The following is a 25,141-nucleotide window of genomic DNA, read 5'->3' as shown; positions in this document are numbered from 1 at the left end:
TGTTTCAAATAAAGACCTATAATTTCCATCTTGTTCAAGATTTCTTTATTTCCTGAAACACAAATGTTTACTGGTTAATAACAGTTAGCTAATTAACTGGTACTCTAGAGATGGATAAATAAGACTCAAGACTCTATCTTCAGAATGACTTTATACACTACATGGCCAAACGTTTGTGGACACCGGAGGTTAAACCAAAGGGTCAAGATGTATATAGTAACTATTTCCACTCAGAGGCAGCCAATAGTCTCCTGACCTTTATCCTCTCATGAAAATGGAGAACTTTGGAGGAGGTATAATTAAAGCCACTGGTTAAAATCAAGGCAAAGCTACGATATATGGCAGGCAGTCTGCCAGTCACTGTGGGAGGGGGTGGTTAGATTTTACCCAGAAGAAGATGAATGTGTTCTACTGGGGGTTGAAACGCCTCTTCAGTTCAACACCTGGCAAAAGACAAAAGGCTGATTATGATGTTTATCTGCTGAACATTTATGTAGGCGTCGGTGTACTGGGAGATCGTTGGCTCTGATAATGCCACCAGTTAAAGGCGTACGTACCCACGGCTCAGCTACTCTGAGTGTGAGGCTGAAATTATGTTCCAATTATGGTTAAAAAGGTGAAGCTTTAAGCACAATTTAACTTGCTGGTTCAATAAATTTTACTAATCATTATCATGAACATTATCACTGAATTAATCTTTATTCTATTTTGGAAACACAGACATGAACCTTTCAAAGTGTTGAATTCATACAAAATATACCTACTGAACTACTGAAATCTAGGTAAAATAATCAAGTAAATTCTGAATGAATAAATAAATTATCATTAATAAAATACTTCAACATAACTCACTTATTTATTTATTTTTTTAACTGGTTTGTAGACACCTGAATGTCACACCCACATGTGGTTCTTCCCCAAACTGTTGTCACAAAGTTGTAAGCACTCAATTGTATAGAATGTCTTTGTATGCTGTAGCTTTACAATTTCCCTTCAATGGAACCAAGCAGCCCAAACCTGTTCCAGCATGACCACGCCCCTGTGCACACAGAAGGCTCCACAAAGACATGCTTTGCCAAGTTTGGAGTGGAAGAACTCGAGTGTCCTGCACAGAACCCTGACCTCAACCCCACTGATCACCTTTGAGATGAACTGTGCCCCAGACCTGCTCATCGATATCAGCGTCTGACCTCAATAATGCTCTTGTAGCTGAGTGAACACAAATCCCCACAGTCACGCTCCAAAATCTAGTGGAAAGCCTTCCCAGAAGAGTGGAAGTTATTATAACAGCAAAGGGGGACTAAACCTGGAATGGGACATTCAAAAAGCACATCTGGGTGTGATGGTCAGGTGTCCACAAACCTTTGGCCATATAGTGCATAAAAATATTATAATAAATGTGATAATACATTTAGGAAGCTTCAGTACAACAAGCATTTAATAAAGGATTATTTTTTTATTTTAACTATACCAGCAGCAGGCACTACGGTCAGAAAATCAACACATTCTGACCACTCATAATAGACTTCAACAGCACTATGCTATAAAAAGCATAAACTCAAAGAAGGGGGGGGGGACCTCTGCAAGAACTATGTAATTCCAAATTTTTTTATTTTTTTTTTACAATGCTTCTTGTGTTTCAGCTCATTGGCTGATCTGTGACTAGAACAAGATCACGAAACGTGTTTGAGATGACGGCCTCGTTCCCTCCAAACTAGGACTGTTTCTCGAGAATCACGACTTCGGAGCATGTGAGCCAGGTGGATGCGCTCTAATTGGACATTTTAATTGCAGATGTGAATTAATAGGTCCAACACAGACAGTGTAAGCACATTTAAACAAAGCTGTGGGTAAATTAAAAGCAGACACCGTGTTAAGGAGAAAGGCAGATTTTCCCATGGCAACCCCCAGCTGGGGCATGAATCCCGATGGCTCAGCAGTGTGTATGGGCTGAAAGAGTAGATTTCACTTGTGTGCTCAGACCAGCTGTAGGCTAATGCATAGGCCCTGCACAACATTAAACTATGGATCCTGATGTTTAATACGGCTGCAAGCAATTTTAAGCCAGTTTTTGGGTCGTATTTATATGTGTGACCATTTTAAAGCATTTTGTGTGGAATGTGCACCTCTAAAGCAAGACATGACCCAAAGCAACAGCCCACAGAACTGCATCTACAGAGTTCCCGAAGAGCCAGGAATTAAACTATACATGCACGTGATTCTGTATTTATTATTTATTTATACTTATTTATCTAGACTTATTTTTATATTTACTTTTTCACTGCAGGTGAACAGTGGCATTGACATTGAGTGAAAGTGAAATATGAACAAGCCTTTTAACGTGTTTAACAAAATTTAATTTTCAGCATAAAGTTAACCCTTTCATTAGGGGTTTATGGGTGAGTTAGGGTTGTTCGTGAAACGCAGAACTTATATACTACATACTACACATATCCAGTAAATCTACTAGGTACATACACTATATGGCCAAACATTTGTGGACACCTGACCATCACACCCATACTGTATGTGCTTCTTCACCACAAACTGTATCGAATGTCTTTGTGCGCTGTAGCATAACAGTTTCTACTAAGAGATCTAAACCTGTTCCAGCATGACAACGCCCCTGTGCACAAAGCGAGCCTCCATGAGGACATGGTATGCCAAGTTTTGAACACCTTTCGGATTAACTGGAACACCAACCGCACCCCAGGCCTCCTCACCACCCAGCACGAGTACCTGCCCTCACTAATGCTCTTGCAGCTGAGTGAACACAAATCCCCACATCCACGCTCCAAATTCTAGTGGAAAGCCTTCCCAGAAGACATGAGGATATTATAACAGGAAATCGGCGACCAACTCCGTGGTAATGTGCGTGGTTTTAGAACGGGCACATAGGGGTGCGATTGTCAGGTGCCCATAAACTTTTGGCTGTACAGTGTATGAGAGACACACTTCTGGGAAGTCTGAATATTAGTAAGTCTACCCACAACATTCACACATGCTCAGAGCAGTAAAATATGTGAGTTATAAGATGACAAGCAGTCGGTTCTTTAATTAGGTCTTACTGCAAGATGGAAATAACCCAAAACACAGATATAATATACGCATTAGTGAATTAATTTTCATTAGTAAATGAAAAGCATTAAAAACAAACATCGGTGGGCGAACTCATTTCATTGAATTCATTTCACATGTACTAGACACAATACTTTAAATAATACTATCAGAAGCAGCTTTAAAAAAAATAAATAAATAAAAAGGTACACATGTAATTTTTTTTAAATTAGCAGTTATTAAAACCTGAACTTGACCCTTATCAGCTGTCAAATTATAGGCCAATATCAAACCTCCTCCTTATCTTTAACAACTTAAGAAATGCTGCAGCTCAGCAGATGAGCCAATTTACACAATTTTTCAGTTGTAGTCCATCAGCCAGGACATGTTTGTAATCTGGAGGTTTGCTTCTTCAGTCTTCAGCTGCACAGCAGCTATGAGGTTAATATAGATCAGTAGCTAACAAGTAAAGGAAGAATCACACCCAAAATCTTTCCCGTTAAATATATACCTACACCATCATCTCAAACCATATCTGAACTGAGGGGAGAAAAAGATTCCCTGGTTCAGTCAAAATAAAAAATAAAAATAAAAAAAAAATTGTGAATTTTTTTTTTTTTTACTTAAAAAAGCTCATTATTGAAATTAATTAAAATACTTTAAGTTCTGAACTAAATTAAATCATTTAAAAATTTATGAGTGTATATTTCACATTCTTTGCTGGGGTAAATTTACTTTTCTCTTGGAAATGCTCACAAAAAGAAAGAAAAAAAAAGTAGTAACGTTTATCTGAACTGATTGCATGCTAAAAATAGTGGTGCAGTTGTGTGTGTTTTTTTTTTTAAATGATATGCGTATTGTTTTTGCAGAATTTCAAACTGATAAAATTTGGGTCGTTTTCATCATTTCTTTTTTTGTGCCAGCTTTAAGGCTCAAGTGTACTGTATTATGAAGTGTTTTGAAAGATCAAGCGTTTTCAGGTTTTCTCGGTTCACCCGCCGTAATTCTCGGTCAGGTGCATGGTTTGCGGGTGTGTGTGGACGTTAGTTAACTAGTCATGTCAGGTTCTGCCAGTTCAGTATTTATAAAGGCTGATGTGAAGTACATGTACTCATTGGAGTTCTACTTCTGCTTGGAACCATTTAAGGTGTCCATAGCCATTTGGTTGCAACAGTGAGAAATCTACATCGGATTTCGCAGATCATTTATGTAATTCGCTCTTGCATGAAACAATAAATTCACTTAAGAAAAACAAAAGTTTGATTTACTTGTTTTGTTTAACAAAGTTTGAGTAAAATGTACTTCAAAAACCCCACTGCTAATTAAGAATAATACTTATGAGCCTAACTTAAACTTGTGGAAATAGTTCCCAGACTTATTGAGTAAATCTCTCTCTGATTATTTTTATATTACTTTAAATAACGTTACACAACATGCTGCCAATATGGTGGCCTTACGTCATATATTGCATATATTATCTCCTTGCCAAGATACCTATACAGTGTTAACGCTTTGGTATCGCCACTGCTTTTCGTAATCTGTCCACTTTAACAAACTCTCACTGGTATGAAAAGCCACACACGGTCTTTCACGCAGGTGCTACTTGGGTACCTCGAATTCCTGAGTATATCCTGTCCCATAAAAATGTTTCTTACAATTTGTTTTTAAAAACATTAGCCAGTTTTATTTAGTCCATGCACACTGTTCGTTTCAGTTTGGAGTGACATGAACGAAGGTTAGGGTCAGGAGAAGGGGGGGGGGGGGGGGGGGGGGGCAGCACTCCAGAAACTAGAAGAACACCTTGTACAGCCATAGAGATAAAACACAGCGAGAGCACGTGTCTGCAGCTGTCCGATGCACAATCTGTGCAGTCATGGAGTTAACAACATGGCGGCCACAGGAATCTATGCAAAGAAGAGCCAGCTGGCAGTGTATACACTATGGAAAAATTATATACATGTCATTTTTTATAATTTTTGTTTGTTTTTTTTACACTGTAAATATAAATTCTGTGACTACACCCTGTACGTTTGAACAACTCTGAACAATCGGTCCCTTCACAAGTGCAGCTGTTTCCCGTTTTTGTAATAGTGCATTTTCTTCACAAAAAGAACGGCATCACATGACCAGTGTGCGCTCTATATGTTTTAACAACTATGCATACAGCACACCAAAACCGCCCCCTCTTTGAAGCATTCATTTTGTGCATGTGTCTGTTTTTTTTTTTTTGCAATGGTTTAGTTAATATTACAAGAATCTCTACTCAGTATTCAGTTAATATAAACAAAACATGCATCACTACTGTATTATGATCACAAAGTCCATTCATTTACTGTAATGGGCACTTTCACAAGGTTTGGATGTTTATGGAAATGGATTTGAATCAGAGCTCACTTGGTCTCTTCTTTATTGGGAAATATTCTAACAAATTTGTTTTGTTGTAATTTTTTTGCTTGTTTTTTTAAATCAGGGGTTGTCTTGCACTTGTATTTACATTATCAAACATTCTCATGGTTTTGAGACGTGGATGACCATGATCAGAAAGCTCCGAGATCTTCGTTGGAAGTATTCTGGATCCCTGATAGGTTCAGGAAGTGTTTAAAAATGCAAACAACGGCTTCATTTAAAAGCAGATATGACACCACGTACTTAACTGATAATGAACTTGATGTGAACTTATATTTGCTGTGAAAGATGGGAGGAAAGAAAACGTTTGCATTTGCAACTGTATGAGTCAGTCAGTGAGACCGGTGGACTGAGAGATGCAGAAGAGAACTGAGAATGTGGGGGTGAATTAACAGTACAGTCAAACTGAAGCAGCGGTGAGACATGACGTTAAATAGAGTCTAGTCTTGATTCTAATATCTACTCAATTCATCATGCTAAAAATATCTGCCCAATAAAATAAAATAATACACAAATAAATAAACCCACACAGTTTATGAGAAAGGCCAAACTGGAGATAATCTCAGTCTAAAATGTAAATTGTGAAGTACGGTTATGACTACGCAGATCGAGTTCTCTCTCGTATGAACGGTTAGTATAGATCAGATAAAGTACTGTTTCATGTTATTCCAGCAAAGTTGAAAAAGGGTTTTGGAAGTAAATCCTGAGTTCTAAATATTCGTGCATTAGGGGGGAGGAAAATAAATAAATAAATAAAAAGTTTTTCACTAAACTGAATTGTTCCCTTCAGCCAACAACTTACCCTCACACTTCTGTCAGTCCCAACCACGTGTTTGTATTCTGCTGGCAGCGAGATGATGCCACACTGATACCGTGTCCCGCTGCAGCTGGCTACGAGAGACAGAAAACCCCATTAATGTCCCCAGTTTCACCTTCAACAAACCTCCATTTAGAGAACAAGCCAAAACACTGAAGGAATGCAGGAATTACGGGCTGAGATGTAACGTTACCGCATCTACAAGTTTTAACATTTATTTAACACAGTTAAATAAATAACGGTAAAAGAGGTGAGTACATACTACACTGAGGCTTTATTATCAATATCAGGTGTACCATCACCATTGTTATAACCAAACAATACACTGGCCAAAAATAAAATCAAATTTATTTGATTCCCCCACCGCTTTACCGTAATGGGCCTCATCTACCAAGCTGGGTATGAACTGATTTATTCGTAAAAAAAAAAAAAAAAAAAAAAGTTTTGTTTTTTTTTTTGAGAGAAATTTATTTTTAAAAAATAAATAAATAAATAAATAAATAAATAAATAAATAATAAATAAATAAACAGTTCTCATCCTACTCGTGCTACTCAAGACCAAACTATTGTAAACTTATAAAAATATAATTTGTATGAATTCCTGTACTATAGTCTCTATAAAAATAAATAAATAAATAAATAAATAAATAAATAAATAAATAAATAAATCCTCCCTCACACAGGGCTGGACATTAACGTTTGTCTGGGACAAGTGAATTTTTGGATTGGCAAGTGAAAGAATTTTACTTGCTCAACCAGACAAGTAGCCTGAAAACATCAATAACAAAAACAACAACTACAATAACAACAACCACCACCACCACCACCAACAACAAAACCACCCACAACAGGCTTTATTTGTGATCTAGCCTTTGTGATACAGTTAGCAACAACCAAGCTCAGGTATGACACTTCTGTCCCATGACAAAAGCAAACGCTACCACGCAATGTACAACATGAAGGCAAATATGATTAGAAAAATTAATTACCACATCACTGTTTGGTGCGGTGCTGTTTAAACTTGAAGTAAGGTGTTATGAGCTGATAGACGCAACACACTCTCAGTGTTCCAAGTAATTATATTTACACCACAATTGGAAAAAAAATTAAAGAAAAAAGAAAAAATATATATATATTTTTTTTTCCCTATCCGGGCAAGTAACATTTTTGAATTGTGAATGTGAAGTGAATGTCATGTGGTTGTCCTTTAGACAAGTAAATTGGTCGATGCTTAATGTCAAGCCTGTCATGCTAGTTCACTAGGTCCGGGACCAAGAGTACCAACGAGGACATTTTGCGAAAACCAGTTGTTTTTATAATCATCGGCACGAATTAAATAAATGTAAAAAATAAAGAAAGCACGCCAACACAAATACGTAAATTAAGACAAATAAAACCATTGTGAAAAAATTAAAATCTGCATGTTCCCCCAATGCTTCGGGGGTTTCCTCCGGGTACGCTGGTTTCCTCCCCCAGTCCAAGGTCATGCACAGTAGACCGTTGGGCATCTCGAAATTGTCTGTAGTGTGTGAATGTGCGTGTGACTGTGCCCTGCGACGCAGGGTGTCCTGCAGTCCCATGGGACAGGGTCCAGGCTCCTCCACGACACTGTGTAGGATAAGCGGTACAGAAAACGGATGGACAAAAGAATAAATGGAGGGCAGGCCGGTCTGTCTGCACGTAGCCGTTAGCTGTAAACCAGCGGCTCAGCTGACGGAAGATTTAGCGCTTGCCATGCTTGTGTCGGAAAGGATGTTTACAGACTGGTGTGATTTTCTTTTTCTTTTTTTTTTGGAGGATGAAAGCTGGCTTATAAATCTTCTTTTAACATTGTACAACCCTTTAGATCCAGCACGTCGTCCAAGACACTTAAAAGCAGTTTCTCTGTGTCCATGTTTATATGGATACAATGGAGATCTTTTTTCCCCCCTCTCCTCGGTTTTCATATCAGAGTAACTTCTTTTTACCTCACCTGACTCACACCTAATTCACTTTTCCTATAATTTGTCTCTAGATTTTTAGGGTTTTTTTGGCACAGAAGTCAGGGAGAGAAGTGAGAACTTAAAAACTTGCACATTTTCATTCACCGCTAGGATTAAAAAAAAAAAAAAAAAAAAAAAAAAAAAAAAAAAGGCAGTTTTGTGTTTTCAGCTCTCTGTGCTCAACCTTTTATGGAGTTTTGTGGGGATCACTAAATGCAAATGAGCTGTGTCAGGAACGTGCTTTTTACTTTACAAGTGCCGTATGGAGAAAAAGAAAAAAAAAAAAAATCAGCATTTTCTGAAACTTGTAAATTTGTGGAAGTTTTAGAGTTCAGTTTGGTTTACGCAAACATTTACACCCAACTTGACAAAGTATGATAAATGAGGCCCATTGTTAGTGTGGATTTAGCTAGGATTTCCTTCCTAGCTAAATAAAACAAATGCGTAGCAAAATAACTCCCAGCACTGATCAGCTGGGACTCCTGTGAGCATTAGGTTCTTCCCAAAAACATGCAGGAAAATTAAAGTCAGTTATAGCGGTTATACTTATAGCTTTAATACTGTAGGAGCTCCAACTGTACTAGAATTATGCTCAGTGTCCCACAAGAGGCAAATAAAGGCACAAAGAAGAGAAGAAAAGACACTCATGCTGTGTACAGTGTGCATGTATCATTAAACATCAATTCTTATCTCGGTTTTAAACACCAACAGCCACTTTATCACGTTCCTTCTAAACTAGACTACAAATGTATGTGATGATTCGTTTGTGCTGGTCACCGCAAGGAAGTGGGTATAATGTCACCAGCTTCATGAGTCACAACACAGCGAAAGCCGTTGCCTGAATTAAACGAACAATAAACAGGATGATTAGTTTACAGATCCTCTGCAGCTGCTGAATTGAACTCGAGGCTACGATGCTTGTTGGCCAGATTGTTGCGAGGTTGCTCGTCCTGTAGTGGAGGGAGTTCCAGTGCGACACCATTTGTGTTTGCTTAGGGTTGGCCTACTTACATACAGAATCTAGCATTTAAAACGATAATCACAGATATAAAACTTTAGCAGGTATACACTGTGTCAGTAAGGTTCTGAATCACGGAGACGTTTTGACCACCGTTAGACCACAACGCGAGTTGTTTTAACATATGATTTCAGTTGTGTTCCTCCCAGGGTGATCAGCAAATTAGACAAATCTGTTTAGCCAGATTCTGTTCAAACAGGAAGATGAGGGTCAGTCATTTTACTTCCTTTTGACCTAGGCTTGGGACGATAGTATCGTGAGTCAGCGATGGATTCCAAATACCGCAATGTCCACCAAGTCAAACTAGGCTTGCTGCGATGGCCGGTGTTCTGGCCACACACCGATTACATCATTGCCCACAGCGGCACCGCCCCCACTGTCGTTTAGTTCAGTTAGAGAATGGACGCTGGAATTAAAAACTGAGCACGTCTGCAGAATTTGGCGTGATCCAAGTCGCAGCACAGATCAGCAGGAGTCAGATATCATTCATCACATAACGAGAGTGAGGCGAGCTGACTGACAAGACGACGGCGGAAGATTTGGTTTCAAAAAAGGTCCATGTTTAATAATAAAAATGAGTTTGTCATTGTACTGTTTTGTAGTTGTTATGTTACTCATTAAGAATAATAATAATAATAATAATAATAATAATAATAATAACGATAATAATTAACCCACCATTCAAGCAACTGCCTCCCCGAATTGCCACTAATTCGAAGGCGAACGTGAAATGTGCCCGACCACAGGGGCATCCGTAAGCGTAAATTGTGTTGCATCTCACATTTTGTTTCCTTTCCACCTGTTTTGTATCGTGGACGAACCTTAATAACCTGCTGTCTGTTTTTGGAGCAGAGCAACACAACGTGATTCAACTTGTCTGGGCTCGCCAAACATAAACCCATGAACGTCTTGGCTCTCAAAGCATGCACGGAGATTTCAATTAAGGAAATGACACAGCGTGATGTTTATCAGGGTGACGTCACTATACAGGAATTCAATAAGCATCTTGGCTGCTGTTCGACACGGAGCACAAGCACGTGTAGTTTCCATCCATCCATTTTCAGTACCGCTTATCCTACACAAGGGGAGCCTGGAGCCTATCCCAGGTGCCAACCCATCACAGGGCACAGTTAAGGTTAAAAAATGATTTTTCTTAAAAACCCAAGTGAAAAGGAGAAAAATTACAGGCAGAATCACACACACACACACACACACACACACACACACACACACACACTACAGACAATTTGGAAACAGCAAATCAATCAATGTCTTTGGACTGGGGGAGGAAATCCGAGTACCCCCGAAGCACGGGGAGGACATGCAAACTCCGCACACGCACACAGGGCAGAGGCAGAAATAATATTTTAGTTACAGCTAATAACTCACCATGTATATTCTCGACTGCAGTTTTGCAGCATTCCTGTTACCTTGTTAAAATGTAATTTAAAAAATTTTTTTTTTTTTTTTAAAAACCAACCAAAATGCTAATTCTAGAGATTGCTGCTAAAAACCAACTAAGATCGTTAATATCTCACAAAAAAAAAAAAAAATACCAACAGAAGAATTTGTACAAAACCACGCGTAAACTATTGATGGCTATGTGTTATTGTGAAGCTTGGTTTATTTAATTCCTGTTTTATATATTTTTTTATTATATTTGGAGTTCGTAAAGCCAAATAAGAATGCAGCAAAACCTATTCACTGTTTAATCATGAATTATGAAGTAAACTGTACAGCATAACGACGGAAAAAGATCAGTTACGTTGCTGAGCACAAAGGTTTTATAATCTGTACCTCAAACGGCACTCGTACAGTATACAACCCCACACACACACGCGCACACAACTTAGGACGGAAAACAGAAAATCTACAAGTGATAACAGTCTAACCACGAATATTACAAGTGTAGCTCTTACGAGAGCAGCTCCTATGTTAGTCTGATTTGCCGTGGACAGTCTGCCGTCTGCATGGCATCAGCCAGTTGAAACATGTTTAGACGTCTGATCTGGGTGGTCCAAAGTCAGAGACAAGGCCTTAGATGTTTTAATTGTCTCCATCCTTGGGCGTGTCATCAACTTGAAACAGCACCGAAATAACAGCGGCTCCTTTGCCCGTGTCGTGCTGCTCCTTTTCAGGCTTTCATACTTGGAACAAAAAAAAAAAAAAAAAAAAAAAAAAAAAAAAGCACCACAGACGAACCCAAGTATTCAGCTCATCAGGGATTCCACCCTCGCTTGGAAATAGATGGTTAGTGTTACAATTCCATTTCCTGAGACTAAATTATAACCTTGTTTTTGCCATTGACTGAGATGGATCCACAATAAAGCCTAATGGCGGATGAGAACGTCCAATCCTGAACAGACGCGGCCAGCAAATCGTTAACCGGGTTAACACGGTCAGTCAATCAGCTGGCGAAGCGGAAATGCTTTTAGGCCAGGAGTGAACTGAACACTCGAACGCTGAAGAACGCTACAACACAGCAGCAACGTCTAGAGGTAGGCATCGAGATGAAAGGGCGTAATAAAGTCACAGACACTGTAATAAAAGACTGTCGCCTCCACCAAAGTGCACTGGTGCCTCAGGAAGTCTGTAATTTACAGTGACAATATCAGGGACAGTCACGCAACTGGAGACAAATTGTGGGTCGGTGACAGAATGCAGCCTTCCTGTATGCGTAGAACGATTTATCAACTGAACCAAAAAAAAAAAAAAAAAAAACTTTTAATACCCAACTTAACCAAACACATTCTTTTCATTATCCGTGTAACATTTTCCTGTCGAATCAAGCTGAGGAAATAGTAGGATCTCTCTTTTTTGTGTGTGTGTCAGCGTGAGCAAGAGTAATGCCCCTTATCTCACAACATCTCCTGAGCATCTTCACAGTGACAGCGCTAGTGTCGGATTTGCTGATCACGCCGATCCCGGATTCCTTGTTTCGAAGACCTAGCTGGATCTCGGCGCAACGTGTTGAGCTGAAACAATGCTGAAGCGTTTAAAACACTAGCCGAACTGTTCGCGTACAAGAGTCTGTGTGAGTGACGGAGAAAAAGAGAGGCTCTCGCGCTCATTCTCCAGCTGCTGTCATTCTTGAGAGCGGAAACGCTTCCAGGCAGCTTTACAGTTCTTTAATCAACGAGAAAGAGAGAGAGAGAGAGAGAGAGAGAGAGAGAGAGAGAGAGAGAGAGAGAAATAAATAAATAAATAAATAAATAAATAAATAAATAACTCTTTTGTTCTTCTACCACTGTAAAGAGCTTACAGTCCTCCGGAAGGTTCAGCACATTAAGAGAAATACATTAACATCCAGCACCACCTAAAAATAAGCACATCAAGGAAGGATGCCAGATACTGCTCATACACTACACATTAGGGATTACTTTTTCTTGTTCGGGGCTGGAATCGACCAAGAACATGACAGCTTGCCACATAAGAACATCTCTGCTGCTGCTACCACATGCACGCACACACACACACACACACACACACCCTATTCTGGATGTTTATTTTATGACTTTTGCATGATTTAATCAGATTTCCAAACATTACTTTTCCAGCAAAAAATTATATGCTACAGAAAAAGGTGTTTGTACGTCTGTAACGAAAGCGACATATTATGCAACAGAATTTTCAGACCAAAAAAAAAAAAAAAAAGGCTGCTGGGTTTTGCTGCAAAATTTTTTTTGTTATTTTTTTTAAAGCAAATGTGACGGTCAGAGTCTCCCCAGAAGATCTGTGGCAGATTCACTAACATGCTCAGTAAAACTTACAAGCTACATCCCTAATAAAACCATACAGCAGTGAACCTGAGACTGAGGGTGTTTACTTATTTAAAAAATAATAATAATTTAAAAATAATAATAAAAAAAAGTAAAGTCACACCAAATAATGACTGTTTAGTTTATTAGTGGTTACAGTTTTGTTTTTTTGTGGACATCTTGCTGAAGACTTTTGCACGTCCTGTATGTTACAGACATCTGGGATTTTTTATTATTATTATTATTATTATTATTATTATTATTATTAATTATTATTGAAGGTTTTATAAATGTGGAAAATGTTCAATATTTTGCATATTTAATATTCAAGATTCTGCACTATTTCTAGGACCTTATTTAAATGTTAACAAATGTGTGATATTGACCCCTGTTAACTGCTTTGTAGAAAAGGTCAGATTTTCCTCATGTCTAATCTCATCTGCTGAAGTATGCGTTCAGACGACTCTCCGATGGATTTGATCTAAAACGGATCATAAGGTGTCCGTGCCAGCTCGAGTGCACACGGTCATTAAAGCAAAAAAGGGGGACGTACCAAACACCAAGAAACTCTACTTTTCACTCGAGCGGTTTTAATATCATTTGTAATGAAAATTATGATGTTAAATTTGAAAAGAATACAAAATAAAAGCATTTTCACCCGTCCTCTCAGACTTTTCCACCGGACCTCATTCTAGATCTGACCAGCTATAAAAGTAAAAAGCACTTTGGGATGGATTCACCTGGCATGTGACAGAAACCAAGGGTTATAAGGTATGCTGTTAACCCAGCAGGAGAGGACATGCCTAGCGTGTGAGAAAAGGAGCTGAATGAGTGGGTGAATGACTCACAGGAAGACAACAGCTGGAGGGGTCATCGCTCACAGAAATCAAAACACTTTTCTTTTGTTTTGTTTTTTTAATTTGCTTTTCAGCTCTGGCCGGGGATGGGATTGGGTGGGGTCGGGAAGCTTTGTTTTTGTGGCAAACTTCTTCGTTTATATTAACCAAGGGTGCCAATATTAGTGGACGGCTATATATGTATATGACGAATGTATATGAGACTTTTACAAAAATTCTGTAATAAATTTTTTAAAAATAAAATAAAATAAAAAAAAGTCACAGAAAATGTGTGTGTGGTTTTAAGTGGTTGATTAATTCCCTCGAACCATGATAATCTAGTCTAAAGACAAAGTTTACCAACACAGAAAATTCTAAACCGTTACAAACCTAATAAATTGTGTAATATATGGCTGCATGCTTTTGAACAAAATTTGAATGAAGAAAAATTAAGACGGAAATATTTTTTATATTTCTGAATCAAACAATGCAAAACAACGTGCATAGGTTTTATATGTTTTTGTCTTTATAAACTAAACAAAAACAAACAAACAAATAAATAAATAAGCTACACGAGTTTAATATTATAAACAATACATTTATAAGCTCTCCCAAAAATCTGACTGAATAAACCAAGTGTCTGAGCTGGGGAAATGTTCGACTGAAACATAACCATCTCCAGGGCACAAATAGAGCTCCAAAGTCGGCTAAAGTGACTGTTTTCCCACGGCCTTTGGTGTTGTTTGAAGGCGAATGAAGAGCTGTTTTTAACAGTTATGACATGGGCGTGTAATCATATAACCTATAATGCATGTTGGTCTTTGTAATCTTCAGCTAACGGGATTCACAAGAGCAGATCTCGCAGGCTCCACGAAAGAATGTGATCATGTGACCAGTGTGCTCTCTATATATTTTAACTCTATGGGATGTGCAGATTGGGACCTCTGGTGTTCAAACACTACAACATGCACAATTAATAGAAGGCCGATTTGCACGATGCGAATCACATGACTATGATGCACATTTTGTGACGCATCATGTCACAATGTATGGTTAAACCTCTAATAATTTTTATATATGTATATAAATAAAAAGAAAGAAAACATCTAAGCTGCAAGGGACACTACAGATTAACAGCCAGCATGATTTAGCTGAGCAAAGTGCTTGTGATGGATTATATTATGGATTATGTAAATATCTAAATAGTAAAATGCTTAACTAGTAGACAATGTGCTGAAATAAATTTTTTAACTCCTGGAAATTTAACTAAGATTACATTCATCATATTGCTGATAAATGAATGAGTATATTGCACACACACATACATACACAAACAAACAGATGGAAGAGAGCATAATCATCTCTATAGCATACAAACCAGAAGGAAAAATGTCACTTACCTTCATTACAGCTCTAACCGCCCGAAATGGTGACACAAACAGATCTCGTCAGAAAAAAACTTCAGGAACAGCACATTATATATCGTCTCGCATTCTCGGCCTCTCCGACCTTTGAAATATAGAGACGAACAAGAAGAAGAGAGACAAATCATTCCAGTTTGTTATAGCTGAAACAAAGAGTTAATAAATTTTATAAAGGCTATGGGTTTTAAAAAGGTGGTACAATTTAAAAAGTCCAGGACGGTGCTGTATCGGCGCTTTCCCCACAAATGTCCTGTATAATCACCCAGGAAAAGGAGAGCTAATGGTAGCACATGTAAGCTTCAAGCCAGACTCTTTAGCATGAAATTGCTAGCAGCTGGCTTCTATTCATCTCCCTGTGGCTCCCTCACTTATGTTTTTTTGGGAACAGCTGCACAGATAAAAGAAGAGGACTAAACAAACACTGTACAATGAACAGCAAACACTGAGCTGTACAAGCGAGCCTCCCTGGACGTGCGAACACTGGCTGCTTGTGCGGCTCGCTGCTGCTCTCGATGGTCCCTTTTCTATATTTAATTTGCCATTTTCGGCATCCCACATACCCCCACCACCCCATCATAACCCACCCCAAGCAGCTCAGCCACCCTGAAAAGCAGTGACAGTGCTCCTTTGTTCAACCCTTGCCTCTCAGTACCCACAATCCCCCATTCTACCACCCACCACCATCCATCGTCCGCCCACTGGCGGAGACGCAGGCCTTGACAGAAAGGTTTGGGTAAGAGACAGAACGAGATGGAGAGAGAGAGAGAGAGAGAGAGAGAGAGAGAGAGAGAGAGAGAGAGAGAGAGAGAGAGCGACTGGAATAGTGACAGACAGCAGGAGGAAGAGACAAAAGGCATGCTCTTGCACTCTTTTTTATTTATTTTTTTTATAACTATTCCTGTGCTTTTTCTGTAGACTCAGCAATAACGGATGGGGCTTCAAAAAAGGGGACAGCGGTTGTAGAGACCAGCCCTTCCAGCCGAGATATACAGCCGCCGGATTATGAGCTTCTCCCCAATCTATGTTTGGGTGAAAAAATGCATTTAAAGATGATTTCAAGGATTCAGGGCTATGAATTTGAAACAGCTATATTTAAAAAGAGAGGGATGGATGGATGGAGGGAGGGATTTGAGATGCGGATTTACACACCTCAGTTTGCTTTTAAATTTGTCCTTCCAATATACAGAAAAATGATGATGTGTGATTTAAAATGTGCGGTCATGGTCGCAAAATTCAGCAAGTTCCTTTTCTTTCTCAACACATTTAATATCCGAACACGCTCCAAGGCATGGTGTTAAAATGGCAGGATTAAACAGCAGGACGCTCGTTACATACCACTTTGTCCCGCGCTTGCATTTACAGATTTTATATTATTCTTCAACAACACAAGCATGCACTGAAAAAATTATATCGTAGTGAAGATAAACAACAAAAGTGAACTAATATTTCACATTATGAGATTATAACAAATTTAAAGGCCATTGACATTTTCACTAATTTCAAGCTTCAAATTATTCTATTTGCAGAGCATTTTGCTTTCTTTGAAAAATAAATAATCATCTGCAAACAGAACAAGTTTGAAATGAGTAAAGATATCTAAAAAAAATTTATTAAATAAATAAATAAATAGATAGATAGATAGATAGATAAAATACTTACTTGCTAAGAATATAAATTTTTGCAGTGTAAATTCTTGTTTATCTAAACAAAAGCCCTATGGCATGTCCTGAAACATTCTCAGTCATTTGTTTACACTTACTTTATATAGCTTTTTTTTTTTTTTTTTTTTTCAGCCAGTCACTAGTGCTGCAACTAACGATTATTTTCATAACCGAATAGTTGGCCGATTATTATTATTTTTATTTATTTATTTTTATTTTATTTTCCGATTAATCGGATGGGGGCAAATATTCAGTACCATTTTTTCCTGTTTATTTAAAATAAAATCCACAAACTGAGTGTTACAAATACAAACTTCAGACTAAAACTTTACATGACTGTTTGTCCAATTATATAAGACTGAAAAGAACCTAATACACACACACACACACACACACACACACACACACACACACACACACACACACACACACACACCCAATTATATATTATTCATTCAGGACTGATATGAGAGGACTAATATACAAGTTTATATTATATAATAGTATTTACACATTTCTTTTTATAAAAGGTAACGTTGACAAACAGTAAACTGAAGAACGTCATTGTTAGTGACTCTGGGTATTAGGCTAAAGCTAGCGGTGTCACATTACGTGCGTATGACGTCATGCACCGTCGACTAGGAAGCAGCTTATACTTCCGGTTAGTAAAAAAAACGCTAGTGATATATTTGAGATGATATTACCTTTCGATCATACACTAGACGGTAAAGTACATAGTGCATAGTGTAAGTGTATAGTACATCATTTGGGACACAGCTTTAGTATTTACTCTCCCAAGCGTGTTTTTGGAACAGAAGTAGCGTAGCGAGTAAACATACCCAGTACCATGCGCAGACCAACTAATCGATAATGAGATTCGCTGACCGCCCCCGGACAACCGTCTTTCCCTGTGGCCCGCCCCCCGACCGCCACCATTCCCACCGGCCCGCCCCGCGACCGCCGCCGTTCCCAGCGGGCCACTCTCTATACCCATATTATATTTGATCCTATACCTATATTTAATCCTCTTGCTGTTGTTATTCACACACATTACTATTAACCCGCTTAGCAATGAGGTGAAAGATACAGATGCATGAGAGAAAATGTTTGCGCCATGTTGACATCCACACCTATAGAGGTATTTTGTTTTAGGAGATGGATTACTATAGAATACTTCATCTCCTAAAAAATAAATAAATATAAATAAATAAATAAATAAATCGCAATATTAAGACTGAATATTTAGATCAGGCTCTGACATACATAAACTGCTACATTTTTATCTAAAACACTGCGGATGTATAAAAGTTTGGTTTAACACGCACTCCAGTGGAACAAACGGCCTAAAGTCACACACCTGCAACGGATATTTCAAGTCTTTTTCCCTCCCTTTTCTTCCACGCAAAACAACATCATGAAATAGCGATTATGAAAAGACACAGCTGTCGTACAAAAACAGAAGCTTCAACGAGCTGGTACACGTGCAGATATCTGTAGAGAAAAGACTGAAAAGTGCATACACCGGGGAATTGGACTGAATGTAAGCCTCTCTTGCACAGACCAGGGAATTTATTTTTGGTATGTTATAGCATTATAAGGAAGGTGCACTGGGCAAGATGGATCAACATCGTACATGCGTTTATTCTGCATTCATCATCTTCTTGTTAGGGTTGCCCCCCCCAAAAGAACAGAGTGATTTTATTTGTATTTTTTTTTGCTCACAGGATAATTATGTGGCTGTGCTGCTCTGTGCACTTAACGATTTCAGACTTAGAGGAGTTTATAAAGTGACTTAAGGTCATCCAAACAGGCAGTTTTCCAAATGGATTTTCTAAGCCACATAAAAACATTACTTATAAAATGCTCGAAATATTTTTCCAGGTTAGTTATACTGGTAAAAAAAAAAAATTACATATTTTCCATTTTTATAATTGAATTAAAAGCTAAGTGAAGCAGTGCTGATACGGTTCGATGGATTTGTACAGATTAGAAAAAGATTTTATACACGATAATACCGCATCAAAATCTGAGGCGCAGGAACGAATATGGGACTCGTATTTAACAAAATTAAATGAAATAAGTATATGAAAAGATTTCCATTTACCTTATTACAATAAGAACAAGTCATATTTCAGATGTTGCGTGTTATTGTAATTACATAAATACATCTATAATATGATATTCAGGATCCATGCTGGAGATTCTATGAAAATATACAAACATAAACCGTTTCTAATGATCCGTTGTTGGTTTTTATTTTACATTTAGCTACACACACGACCTGCACACTGCCTGATGCTGCCTACTGATTTCCTTTTTACTCAGTAAACTGCATCAAAACATTTTCTTAAATGTCACTACTTTGATCAGACTCCCCTAACACTTTCACACTTATAGATCTATAGGCAGCTATAGAATGGAAATCCTCTTCTTAAAAAAATAAATAAATAAATAAATAATAATAATAATAATAAAGAAAAAAAACCCACAGCATCAGATGTGCAGATTCTGGAGTCTGGATATTTTTGTGGAATAAAAGGATGAAGAGTATTTCACATCAAGTTTTAACAGGAGCTGGAATCCCCCCCCCGGACACAAAAAAAAGTGTGGTTCGAACATATGGATACAAACACTCACACTTGTACTGTACATTATGAGCCTGTGAACACTACAAGAGCGTAGGAAACTAAACCCATGACCGTCAATACTGTTTCTCCTCCTGGAAACGTCCTGATGGGGTGCGTTACAGTTCTCCATCACAGATCTCACTCCAGCACAAGCACACTGTGGAAAGGACTATTTCACGTGAATTAGGAGGTGACCAGGGAAAGACTAGGGAGATTTAGGATGCTCTCGTCCCCAGAGATTAACCAGCCTAATACCTCCATTCATGACACTGGAGTTTCAAGAGGGCTCCTGCACAAATAAAGTGGCCCCTTGGGAGCTCGGAGTTTATTGTGCCCATGAAACAAGCTACAGACCTTTCAGGCAAACTGCAGTCCAAATACAAACAAAGAAGTCACATTAGCAAAGCGTCCGTCGCACACACATATACACACGAAGGCTAAATTAATGAGGTATATTTTAGACGTTGGTTGCCAAAGGAATGCAATAAGTGAACACCTGGATGAGAAGGACTGGTGGGGTTAAGTCTTGAGTTTTGGTCTCCTGATGCATTACATTAGACACTGCTCAATTTTTATCCATAATCCATTCATGGAGCAGGGGCCGAACTGCAACACATAACCAAACGTTAAATGATAGACAACAAGATGCAAAATACAGTCTTCAGTTTTAACAGCTATACTAGCTTGGACCTGAATCACTGTGACGATATGGAGGGATTGGACACTATGGGTAAAGTGCAAATTCACTGCAAAAGTCCTGAAGGATCCTAAGCGTTACTATGTTAAGCATTTCCAATCTAAATTGACCTCATTGAATAAATAAAAGTCTCGCCACAGCTGCTCTGCGTCGATGGAATCGTGCGTCTGGACTATTTGTAAAAACTTGGGCATTTGGTTCTCTATTTTGCTTTTTAAAATCACGGCCCAGGACGCTTACCAGGAACATGCTCTAGCGATGTCCGATATGACATACCCGAACAAGATTATTTTAAAATCATTGCTAGTGAAGAAGCCGAGACGATTCGAACCCTCGTCCGAAAGCAGGAAGTAACGGGGACTTCATCCGACCCATCGGCTTGTGCTGACTGAAGATCCCCCTCAGGCGTTGGCGTTTGCGTTTAAACTAGCCCTCGCTACCAACGTTTTACTAACGCACCACTCTTAAAAAAACAAACAGCTGTGACTAGATAGATTACATTTTCTATTCCATAACAAATCATAACTATTATTGATCTGATTCCAGCTGTTAGAAAGTAATCCTGTGCTTCGTAAGTCATTGTAGATCAGCCATCGTTTATTGACCACTGACTAGCGGAAGCCAAAAAACGTCTTGTTTGTAACACAAGTGAAGAGATTACACGAGCAGAGCCGAGGCCCAGGTCCTTCTCTCTCGTTCACTGACTGACGGATGGACTACACAGATACCTGACTAAACTTCTTGGTTAATCCACGTTGGTATCGATACTTCCTCAATTCACCGACTAAACAACCCAATCAATTGGGTTTACAATATGGAACTTTGGCCTTCCCAAGGAGAATAGTTTTTTTTTAATGGAACATGTTAACAGTAAGTGAGGAAGCTTTTCAAACGTGCAAAGTGATCAAGAAAAGAAAAAAATTGAATGAATAAATAAATAAAATAAAACACTCATGTCCACCTGAGAGACAGAATGACCTGCACCTCGTCTCGTCTCGTCACCCACTGCATCCAGATGGTAGCAGGACATATATTACTCGCCTCAGTAACTGTACACCGAAGCTAATAGGCTGCATCATGGTTCAGTCCACACAGACATTTATATTAAACTGCATTAACAGCACCGAGCGGCTGTCACCACGGCCTGAGGTGGTTTCTCAGACATGATCAAATGCTGCAATAATTACACCCTACAAGCTCCTGATTAACACATTCATGAATATTACAACACATTATTTCTGTGTGTGTGTGTGTATAAAAGTCACGTGCTTGACGTTTCTGCATAGAAAAGAACCTCAGGGTGACACTGAGACACAAGTGAGTGTAGACGAACAGGACGATGGTTTTAACCCTTCCTCGCTCAGCTATGCGTCCCCCCACAGCACACAGACAAAACCGTGTCATGGTGTGTTAGCCTAAGCCCTCCTAAGTGTGTGCGTTATGCTTACTAGAGAAGAGCCATGCACCTGGAGCAGGGATGGGCATTTCAGAGGTCAAGGTTCACAGCTCACATGGGGCGCTGACTAAACAGGCCTGTGCTCCCAGACAACCCCTGCGGCGAGGATACAGAACACGGGCCCTTTCACTTTTCCCTTCCGCACCCCCTCTCTCCCTCCCTCCTTCCCCCTCCCTCCGTCTCTCAAGCTGCTTTTTTGCCCCTCTCTAATCCATAACCACTCAAACGGCCAGCGGCTCAATTACGCCCCCGGTTCCACCACCATCTCTAGACGGGTAAAGATTCAAAAACAATTACCCTCTTCTAAGCCAGACTGTTCCCCCGAGGGAAGAGAAAAAAAAAGAAAAAAAAACACAACAAAAACAAATAACGGCAACCTGGAAATTAGTAATAATACCTGTAATATTTGGTGGAAAATCTGTAACTAATATCTCAACACGTGAAGAAAGAGGCATGACGGAGGAAGAGCTATTGAGACATTTTTCTTCTTTCTTTTTTTTTTTTTTTTTTTTAAATCCTGCAGGCACAGATGCAAACTCGCAAAGCATATAATCGTATCTGAATACCACCTCGTGCAGTTTTATTTACTATAACTGACAGTCTGTGTGTACTTCAGTCAGCTTGTACACCTTTCTTGCAAAGTCGGTGATACTGGACATTAAAAAAAAGAGACAAACAGGCAATAATCCACATCCACGTCCATGTCTGTCTGTCTGTCTGTCTGTCTGTCGCCACTTGACTGTGTTGACTTCGTTGGGCCCTCAGTCGTGAGTAAACCCTCCTCGTGGCCTCCTATTCGATGGCAGGTAGAATGCCTCAAAGTACGTGCGAAGAAGAAGGGGGAAAAAACAGCTGGTTGCTTCTATTGAGCCTTTTTATGACGTTTTTTCAAAGGATTATGGTAGAGAAGGAGAGTGGGGAGTTTTTATTCTTTTAAAAAAAAAAAAAAAAAGGATGCGTGGTGTTCCTAATGCTTCCCAGTTACACTCCACAATGACTCCTTGTGAAAATAACCCCACGTACACAGCAACCAGGGTTCTGCGTGCGTTTTAAAATGTAGAGCAACGTTTCTGAGAGGAAACCTTTATAATACCGCTAACACAAATCCGTTTAAACACACAAAAACACACACACACACACACACACACACACACACACTCTGTTGAGAAATACTATCACTATAAAGGGAGCACACAATGATGTTACACAAAACTCTTCAAGTCATATTATACACACAAGCACGTCAATATTAGGATCCACTTCTGCAAGTTCAGACTCTTGGTGCAAAAAATATGAATAACTATAAATCAAAAGAAGTGCAAAAAAGGGGGGGGTTCTAGTTTTTGACACACGTTTTGAGGACTAAGTGAGTGCGCGCTGTGGCCAGCCGTGATCTTTATTGCAGGACAAATGGAAGCTGTGGCGTGTACACAGGACAGGCAGGAACCGCTGCTCTGCAATTTTATATGTGCACGCTAAAATTGGCACGACAGGGGAAGAAGAAGAAAAAGAAAAAAAAAAAGCTTCTCTCCTTCACTCTCTCATGTATGGAGACAACGTCGCCTTTCATGTTTTCATGACCGTGTTTGCTTGTGCATCTCTCCCTTCTCCGTCACTTACAAGAAGACAGTGTAGTTCAGATTTCCTGTGTGTGTGTGAGAGAGAGAGAGAGAGAGACTCCAGCCTGGTAAAACTTGGCCCCCAACAAACATTGCGTGCCACTCCTTGATTGTATAGTGGAAGAGATGCAGGAAATGAAGGCGGGGAATGAAGGGGGGAAAAAAAGGGAAGGAGAAGAAGAAGCAATGGAGGAGGGAGGGGAAAAAGGAGAGAGAGAGAGAGAGAGAGAGAGAGAGAGAGAGAGAGAGAGAGAGAGAGAGAGCACTGATCCAGACTGACTGAGACTCTGTTGATCATTATGTCTAGCCTTCAGGTGTGTGTGTGTGTGTGATGGGGGGGTACATTTTAGGGGGAGGTGTGGGAAGCAAAAGAGGCAGACAAAGACCGATGCGGTATACTGGCAGGCGCGCGAGCGCACACACGCACACACACACACACACACACACACACACAGCATTGTACTGAAGAGACTTCATGTAGTCACATCATATTTTGTGTGTCCCCCCCTTTCCTTTTCTAAAACAGTTGTTTTTGCAGTTCCAATGTAATCTTTTTAATGGAGTCCTTCACAACACGCCATACTTTTCATTCATTTAAAAACACTTAAATACAAAAGTAAACAGTCTGACATATTATAACGTCACGCAGCTTTATAAAAAAATAAATAAACAAACAAACAAACAAACAAACAGGAGGCTATTTTTTTATCCTGTTAAAAAAAATTAACTCCAAAAAAAACCAATAATAAACTGAAGATGCCCGCTCTGTCAGTTTGCTAACTATAATAACTGATTAGAAATACGTAATAAAAAAAAAACGGTTTAAAACCTAAAACATTTCCACACAAAACACTCTCTTCGTGATAAGGTTAAAGAAGAAATAAAGAAAACAATATAATTACAACAGAATTAACAGATAAACTCGAGTTTGTTCGGTTTTTTTTTTTTTTTTTAACGGTTGACTAAAAACAAGTAACTCGCGCGCGAGCTTTCAATGCCTGAGGAGAATTTGATTGACAGCGCCGTCGGAATGACACTTTAGCGTCCAAACAAAAGACTTCTTCGTGTTTTTATTTCATTTGAGATCAAATACAGAATAAAAACCGTCACACTGATACTAACCAGTCGCTGTGGACTCCACGCCGTCGTTCCGAGGCCCCGAAAGTCCGTTTGGTCCTAATAAAACCGGGCGAGATGACAGAGAGGTGATGATGGCGGAGAGAGAAGAAGAGCGGGATAAAAAAAAAAAAGTTGTCTCGCGCGCCGGCACGTCTCTGACACTTTGAGCGTTTCCTGCGCTCGCAGATTGAACGCGGTGGGAAGAGTGGAGGCAGGGGGTCACGTGATATACGGCGAGGCGCGCCATTGGTCGAGCACGGGTGCACCCATAAAACTCGCCTTTGGCTGAATCCCAAACGGCTCCCTATTGTAACTGTATAGTGCTCTATATAGGGCACAAAAGCCTTTATGTCTTACTCAGTGTAGGGCGCTTATATAGGGACTATGAAGCCGTTAGGTATGTAGCCTGTAATTCATTGGATTAGCACACGAGTGGAAAAAGCCAAACCTCCTTGCAGTCGAGTTGATGTGTTCAAGAATGTTTTTATTTATTTATTTATCTATTTATTTATTTATTTACTTATTTATTAATGTAGTGATGTCACTGTGGCTCAAGCATGTAGGATTGTCATTGTTGGGTTACAAAATTTAGAGGGGGAAAATATATATATATTTTTCAAACATGTTAGTGGTCTGAAGAAGCATCATTTTGAATTTTTTTTCC

The 25,141-nt window shown here is 39.2% G+C and overlaps 1 long non-coding RNA gene across 1 annotated transcript in view; it reads right to left on the bottom strand.

The window, feature by feature from the left end:
• The window catches only part of LOC108271433 (uncharacterized), a 33,129-nt gene extending 8,471 nt beyond the window's left edge, over positions 1-24,658 (bottom strand). The window contains exons 1-3 of the long non-coding RNA XR_001813846.3: positions 24,481-24,658; positions 15,275-15,383; positions 6,266-6,354 (exon numbers count right to left, since the gene is read on the bottom strand). This is a non-coding gene — a long non-coding RNA (uncharacterized LOC108271433). The remainder of the gene's footprint in view (positions 1-6,265; positions 6,355-15,274; positions 15,384-24,480) is intronic.
• Between the last annotated feature and the right edge of the window lie 483 nt (positions 24,659-25,141).

Source organism: Ictalurus punctatus, chromosome 10 (assembly GCF_001660625.3).
Source record: "Ictalurus punctatus breed USDA103 chromosome 10, Coco_2.0, whole genome shotgun sequence".
NCBI lineage: Eukaryota > Metazoa > Chordata > Actinopteri > Siluriformes > Ictaluridae > Ictalurus > Ictalurus punctatus.
Note: the sequence above shows the minus strand (reverse complement) of the source record. Positions and strands in the feature narration are given on the sequence as shown.